We start from the raw sequence: 8,173 nt of genomic DNA, 5'->3' as shown, positions 1-8,173 counted from the left end.
AGATCTGCCATTTAGAATGTAGTTGTGTGAAAGCCTGTGGACATGTGGAATTAGTCCACGAAGTGTAAGAAAGGTTAAGATGGGTTATACACATAGACATATGCACGTAGATACACATGCAACAAGCATACACATGTGTCTAGACATAGATACAAACACACTCAGGCACAATGTAAGGTCAGAATTATCCTTTTCTCTTAATTACTGTTTTGAATGAGTGATACACACATCTTGTAGAGTGCAGAGGAAAAGAGTGTCAGATTACAACAGCCTAGAAAGTCGGAGCACTCTTATCACTATATATCAGATGAAAGATTAATAAAATGTTCAGCCATGAAAACATGTAAATACAGGGAACACTGCATAGACTGGGCAGGTTGTATTTATACATGTAGGAATTTAACAACAATTAAAGAAAACTGAGGCCATAAATTTGAATGAGACTCAGAGTAAATAAATAGAAGCGTTTGGATGGATGAAAGGAAAGGGGGTGTAATGATATTATTATATCAAAAAATTTAACAAAGGCCTATTTTTTATTTCTGACTGGAACCATGGAGGCTGTGCCAGAGAAGAAAAGGAAGTTTCCTGCTGTGCCAGAAATCCTTAAGAAAAAGCAAAGTAATTTTCCAAAGTTGAAGTGCCTGAGGAAGTTTGCCCTGAAGACACTGCAAAAAGCATGGAGGAAACTTATCTTTGAAAAGGCGAAGCACTGTGACAAGGAATACAGTTAGATGTACTAGACTGAGATTCAGATGGCTAGGAGGGCAAGGAAAGCCAGAAACTTCACCGTGCCTGCAGAATGGAAGTTGGCATTTGTCATCAGAATCCGAGGTATCAATGGTGTAAGCCCCAAACTCGACAAGGCATTGCAGCTTCATCGTCTTTGTCAAATCTTCCATGGAACCTTTGTTAAGCTCACCAAAGCTTTAGTTAACATTCTGAAGACTGTGGAACCATACATTGCATGGGGATATCCCAACTTGAAGTCAGCAAGTGAGCTCATCTACAAGCGCGGCTAAAGCAAAATCAGTAAGAAGAGAATTGCCTTGACAGATCATTCCTTGATTGCTCAATCTCTTGGTAAATACAGCATTATCTGCATGGAGGATCTAATTCATGAGATTTACATAGATGGATAACACCTCAAGGAAGCGAATAACTTCCTGTGGCTCTTCAAATTATCTTCTCCACGAGGTAGAATGAAGAAAAAGACAGTTCATTTTCTGGACAGTGAGATGTTGGCAACAGGTGTGACCAGATAAGCAGGCTCATTAGACGGATGAATTAAGGTGTTACCCATGATATTTTTGTAATCTGGTCAGTTAATAGTGACAGCTTGGCAAAATAAAACAAGCAAACAAATAAATAAATAAAAATTAAAAAGGTAAATATTAATATATATTTAAAAAAACTGCTAGGAAACTGTATGTACAAAATGTCTCCATGGGAGTCATTACATTCTTTATTCATACACACTGCTAGAAAATAGTACAAGTTACTCCCTATCCCCATGATGTCTCCCTCTATCTCCTTCATTCTCTCCCACTCAGCCCCTGTTCCAGCTCAAACATTTCCCCATGCTCCCATCCCCTACCCACTACCGTCCATCGCCCCCCTCACCCTCAGTTTACTCAGGAGATCTCATCTACTTCCCCTTCCCAGGGTGATCCATGAGTCCCTCTTAAGATCTTCCTTGTTACCTAGCTTCTCTGGAGCTGTGGGTTGTAGTCTGGTTACCATTTCTTTACATCTAGTATCCACTTATGAGTAAGTACATACCATGTTTGTCTTTCTGAGTCTGGGTTACCTCACTGAGGATGATATTTTCTAGTTCTATCCATTTGCCCTCAAATTTCAAAATGACTTTTTTTTTTGACTGCTGAGCATTACTCCATTGTGTATATGTACCACATTTTCTTTATTCATCCTTTGGTTGAGGGGCATCTAGGTTGTTTCCACGTTCTGGCTATTACAAATAATGCTGCTATGAACATAGCTGAGCAAGTGTCCTTGTTGTATGATTGAGCATTCCTTGGGTATATGCCCAAGAGTGGTATCATTAGGTCTTGGGGATAAGGAGAAACCTGCTGTGAGAGAAGTTCCCAGGAATCCACAGAGATGACCCCAGCTTAGACTACTAGCAGTGGTGGAGGGGGTGCCTGACCTGGTCTACCCCAGTGATCAGATTGGTGAATGCCCTAACTGTCAACATAGAGTTTTCATCCAGTAACTGATGGAAACAGATGCAGAGAGCCATGGCCATGTACCAGGCCAAGCTCCAGAAGTCCAGTCGAAGAGAAGGAAGAGGAATTTTATGAGCAAGGGGCATCAAGACAATGATGGAGAAACTTACAGAGACAAACAAACCAAGCTAGTGGAAACTCATGAACTTTGGACCCACAGCTGTGGAGCCCACATGGAACTTGACAGGACCCTCTGCAGGGGCAAGACAGTTGTATAGCTTGGTGTGTTTGAGGAACACCTTACAGTGGAAATTTGATCTACCACTGATACATGAACTAGCTTTTTGAGCCCATTGCCCATGGTGGGACACCTTGTACAGCCTCGATGCAGGGGGAGGGGTCTGGACCTGCCTCAGATGAATGTGCTGGGCTTTGCTGACCTTTCATGGGAGGCCATACCTTTTTGGAGGGAGGGATGGTGGGTAGGCTGGTAGGAAAGCCTGCTGGGGAGCAGGAGGAGGGATGGGGGGGAGGGAATCTGCTGTTAGTATGTGTAACAAATAAAAAATTTCTCAATAAAAAAAGGAAAATAGTACAAGTTACATCAAAGAACATTTACAAGCTCTCATTAAATTTCGTTTTGTTTTCTTTTGCTTCTTTATGCTGAGACAGAGCTCACTCTAGCCCTAGCTGGTCTGGAACCCTCTGTGTAGACCAGGCTAGTCTCAAACTGACAAAAATGACCTGTCTCAGTGTTCCCAGTGCTGAGCTTAAAGGTGTGCAACATTACAACACCCTTCTTTCAAGTTACATGTTTAAGAAGATTTAAAACTATCTTTATTTATATATTATATCTTATTTTATGTTTCTATTAAATACCTAAAAGTCAATATTTTAATGACATATGGCTTTAAAGGCAAATGTAATAGATGCTCCAGAATAGAAAAATATATCTATAGGTATTTTCCACAGTAATATGGAAGGAAAAACTATAGGCCAATATACACGTCATGCATGCATGTGTGCACATGCACAAGAATTCATTGGGTTATGAGTATCTGGAACTCTATTTAGAACAATATTTAGGTTATTTCATGAAGGTACTGCTACCTCTGATGAAGTTGAAATTGTAATAAAAAAACAATACCATCCCCCAAACACACATACAAAGAAAACTGAGAATTCAACATAGGAAAAGACATCTCTAAAAGGTAAGCTATGAGTTATTTCTTACACTTGAAGAAGAGATGAGTTTTGGATTCATAAGCCAAAAAAATATAAAGCATCTACTTATACTTGAGATATAACATTCTCAACAAATATAAAAATGGACCAACAGAAGTTGGGGGAGAGGAAGAGAGAGGAGGAGAGGAAGAGGGAGAGGGAGAGCAAGAGAGGGGAGGGAGGAAGGGGGAGGGAGGGAGAAAGAAGTCAATATGGATACTGAGAACTAAAAACAAAAATGAAGACTTTAGACTTTCAGGTTCGTCATGTTCAATATGTAAAGCCATGGAATTGTGTATATTTTGTTGTCCTCATATTATTTTTTACTGCACTGAACTGTATAATCTAGAATGTGTTGTTCTTTTTCCCATTATTTAAACTATCAGTTGAAAATATAGTCAAAACTCTTTATTCATTAATTCTTTATACATTTGTTAAAATATACAACTATATGCAAAGACATATATGTCAAACTGAACTTCCTACTTTTTACCTCTACTTACAATATATTTTTTAATGATTATTGACAATAAACCCATAGATTTCCAATAGAAGAATACAATCCTTAAGAACATTTGTTTTCAGAATTCTATTTCATCAAATAATAGTCTTTCCTTGTGTAGCTAAAAATAGGTACTCTCAGGTAATCCCACATACAGTTCTTTTCCCTTGAGTGAAAACACAAACAAACTTGTTGCGAACCAACAGAATAAAGCAAAGGTGAAAACATTTTTGCAGATATAACTATGATCCTGAATCACTTGACTTTGAATTTATCAAAGGAAGATTATCCTAGTGGAGCCTGACAACCTGGTTGAAGCCCTTACAAGATGAACCGGTGCCTTCCCTGAGATCAAAGACACTCTCCCACGGGTCTCAAAGAAGGAAGACATCATAAATTCTATAGCCACAAGGGAATAAATTATTACAGCAACACAAGGTAGTTTGTAAGTTATTTTTCCCCATGTTAAACCTTTGATAGGAATCCAGCCTTGCTGATACAATCACTGCAGCTGCATGAATTCTGAGAATAGGACCTTGTGTTTTCCGCCTAACTGACTTTGAAATTATCAGTCTTTTTTTTTTGTTCTGTTCTGTTTTGTTTTGTTTTGTTTTTTATCTTATAGATGCTCTATCCAGTCTTTTCTGATTGGTAAAGATGATCACCTTCTCTGAGTTCATTGTACATCTATTTCTCATACCAACTTCTGAAACTCCCCAAAAGACAAAGAGAACTTTAAGAAGAGGAAGAGACAGTTCTCTATAGACACACAGTAGTGGAACTATTTTTTCATATCTCTCATGGAACACAGAGTTATTATTTTCTTTCATGCTTGGTTTTATAATCCATGTATCTAAGTGTTTTGATATTTGACTTATATTTCAAATATTTTTTTTTTTGGTTTTTTCAAGGCAAGGTTTCTCTGTGTAGCTTTGCACCTTTCCTGGAACTCACTCTGTAGTCCAGGCTGGCCTCAAACTCACAGAGATCTGCCTGCCTCTGCCTCTCAAGTGCTGGAATTAAAGGCGTGCACCACCACCGCCCGGCATTTCAAAGGATTTTATATATTTTGGGATCTACACATCTAGATATTTATAACCAATATACAAGTAAATAAAGATCAAGGATATACTAATTGTATTAGTCAGAGTTCTTAAATGAGCAGAACTTACAGAATGAATATCTGTTTATATACAGAAAGGGGATTGATAAGAATGACTTGCAGATTGTGGTTCAACTAACCCAACAATGGCTGACAATGAATGGAAGGTCAAAGAATCCAGTAGTTATTCAATCTACAAGGCTAGATATCAGCCTCCAGACATCCCAGGGCTTGAAAGGAATCCATGGCATTGGCCCATATTAGAATTATCTGAGGGGGTTAGGGAAACAGACACTCACACACTCTCTTGATGATTTCCTTCAAACCTTTTCTTTATTCTTTTGCATTCTCTATTATTTATTTTCCTGGTGATTTCCTCCTCTCATTTTTAAGGTTTTCCTTCTAATTCATTTTAATCCACTCATTCTTATTGTTTTCCTTCTACCTCTCATTCTTGATGTTTTCCTTCTAGCCCATTTTAACTCTATCTTTATTCATTTTCTTACAGATATATACCCCAGCAAAATCTTTTAGGCAATATAAAAATTACAATGTTACATCTTGTTTTTCAAGTGAATGATTACAATGAGTACAAAACATACAGTGAAAAATAGCATGTTTGCCATAACCCTTACATGATACATTTTACGTGTTACAGGTAAAAAACAAATTATCCCAAGAACCCACATGTGTTCATACCCAGATGCTGTGGATATCGCTCTATATAAATAAAACACTGATTGGCGAGTGGCCAGGCAGGAAGTATAGGCAGGACAAGGAGTGAGGAGAATTCTGTGAAGTGGAAGCCTGAGGGGGAGAGACACTGCCAGCCGCTACCATGACAACCAAGATATAAGGTACTGGTAATCCACGAGCCACATGGCGACTTATAGATTAATAGAAATGGGTTAATTCAAGATAGAAGAATTAGATAACAAGAAGCCTGCCATGGCCATACAGTTTATAAGTAATATAAGCATCTGAGTGATTATTTTATAAGTGGGTTGTGGGACTGCAGGGCTTGGTGGGACCTGGAGAGAAGCTCTCCAGCAACACCCAGCCAACATGTGGGCAAGCAAGGTATTATTCTCAGTTAGGTCTTTTACTGGCAGGCTGCAGTTTTGCAGTTACAAATAAAGAACCAATTACTTTATTACTTTTCTTGAACTGTAATCTCATAAGGAATCTTAAAGGAATCATAAACCTAAAATTTTATATATGAAAAAGAATCAATCAGCTCTACTTTAAATCTTTGGGGTACATACCCACTCATCAATAGTTTCATATATCAAGAGGTTGAGGTCAAAAATGGGTATAAGGAATTAATCATCACCTTTGGTCATCAACCAATCTTAGCAAGAAAGATATGTCAGCTAGTAATAGTTGAGCTGCCTTGTTCTTGTTCTCTGACCTTAAAGAGTTCTGCATCCAATTATGTGCCTTTCTAAAACTTTAGATTTTCTTCTTGGATTTTTCACCTCAAAGCTGTTTGACAAAAACATCATAGTCTAACTTTAAATTACCTTGAAATCTTTGTTACAGCTGTGATGCCTCTGAAACCTATGGACCATTCTCCCAAGATTAAGGTTAAAAGTATTTAAGCTAGTTGGGCTAACTGGGACTCAACTGTTTTTCTTAATCATTAACCTAAGCCACAGTCTATAGGGCTCCTCAATAGAAACTCCTAGAAATGACAGAGAAGCTCCACTCTTAATACAGCAACAATATAGTTGCCTAAACAAGACCCGAACAATACAACACCCTCCCCAAAAAAATGCTATCATGGAAGGGGAACAACACTTCTTCATTGTTGAAGATATTTTTACAATCTGAATGTTAGTTAGCTATCCAATACTACAGAAAATGACTGAGATGATCTGTTATGATCTGTTATGACATTTTATTTGTGCTGAAATATGGTGGTTTTTTTGTATGTTAATAAATAAAATTTGCTTGGAGATCAGAGGAAATAGCAAGCCATTAAGTAAACACAAAAGTCAGTCAGTGGTAGCACATGCTCTTAATCCATCACTTGGCAGGCAGTCTCTGTGTGTGCAAGATCATACTAGGGAACAGAGCCAAGTGTGGTGAAACATGTCTTTAATTCCAGTACCAACCATAGAGACCCAGAGGTCTGTATAGACAGGCAGTGACAAGGAAGTGAGGTAACTGGGCTAAGAGCCAATGAGAGGGCAGAAAAGCAAGGCAATAAAGACACAGGTTAGACAGGAAGTAGTGCCTTTTGGTAGCTGCAGAGCTAGAGAGATAAGGTTGGTGCCTCTCACTATTTCCTTGATCTCTAAGGCTTTCACCCCTATATTTGGCTCTGTGTTTTCTATTTAATAAGACCATTTAGATCAACTTAACCAAAAGAAAAGATGAACTGAGTTCACAATTTTCTTCACTTTAGTGCACTTAGTCTTTAGTTTCCAAAGCAGTCATTGGGCAGCACAACCTGTCACAAGTGTTTGATGGAACAAAGCCACTCACCTCATAATGAGGAAAAGAAAGAATAGCGAAGAACTAGAGTCCCATAATCCTCTTAGAGGACATGTATCCAATGATTTAAAGGCCTCACAACAGCCACTTCCTCTTAAAGGTTTTCACCACCTCCTAATATTGCCAAATTGGTGATTAAGCCTTTTGGGGACACTTAATATTTAGAACAATATGTAGTACCAGTTGTTTGTAACAATTTTCATGAAAAAATTCTAGTATACTTTCAAAATATACCAAATGTATCCACAAAACTGTGCTTGCTCACAGTTTAATCGATGGATTTAAGCTGATAAAAATACAAGCTTCTAATCCTGTCTTTTCCTTAACTTACATGCATTGTTTGATTTGGTTGCACCTAAAATGAGCTGTTGAAATTTAAATATTTCATACAGAAGTATGTTAAACCCAAGAGGCAAGGGATCCCAGGAGAGTTGTGAATAATAAATAATAGCATTTCTTATTTGTTAGCCTTTAATATCTGTGCTTACTAAATATCATAGTGAGTATCCAAAAAATAAAAATGAAAAATGAAAAAAAAAAAAGGAAAAGCAACCTTGTGTTTGTGTGAAACAGAAGCAAGATATTATGAGTTAATGTCAGTCTGATTTCAGAGATCTTGCTGTTCCACCAAGATAATTAAATCATCATAATGCTTTGGTG

The 8,173-nt window shown here is 37.8% G+C and overlaps 1 pseudogene; it reads left to right on the top strand.

The window, feature by feature from the left end:
* The first annotated feature begins 554 nt into the window (after positions 1–554).
* LOC131920940 (large ribosomal subunit protein uL30-like) lies at positions 555–1,291 on the top strand (annotated as a pseudogene).
* The last annotated feature ends 6,882 nt before the right edge of the window (positions 1,292–8,173 follow it).

This window comes from Peromyscus eremicus, chromosome 10, assembly GCF_949786415.1.
Source record: "Peromyscus eremicus chromosome 10, PerEre_H2_v1, whole genome shotgun sequence".
NCBI lineage: Eukaryota > Metazoa > Chordata > Mammalia > Rodentia > Cricetidae > Peromyscus > Peromyscus eremicus.
The sequence above is the reverse complement of the archived record's forward strand: the minus strand, read 5'-3'. Positions and strand labels throughout refer to the sequence as shown.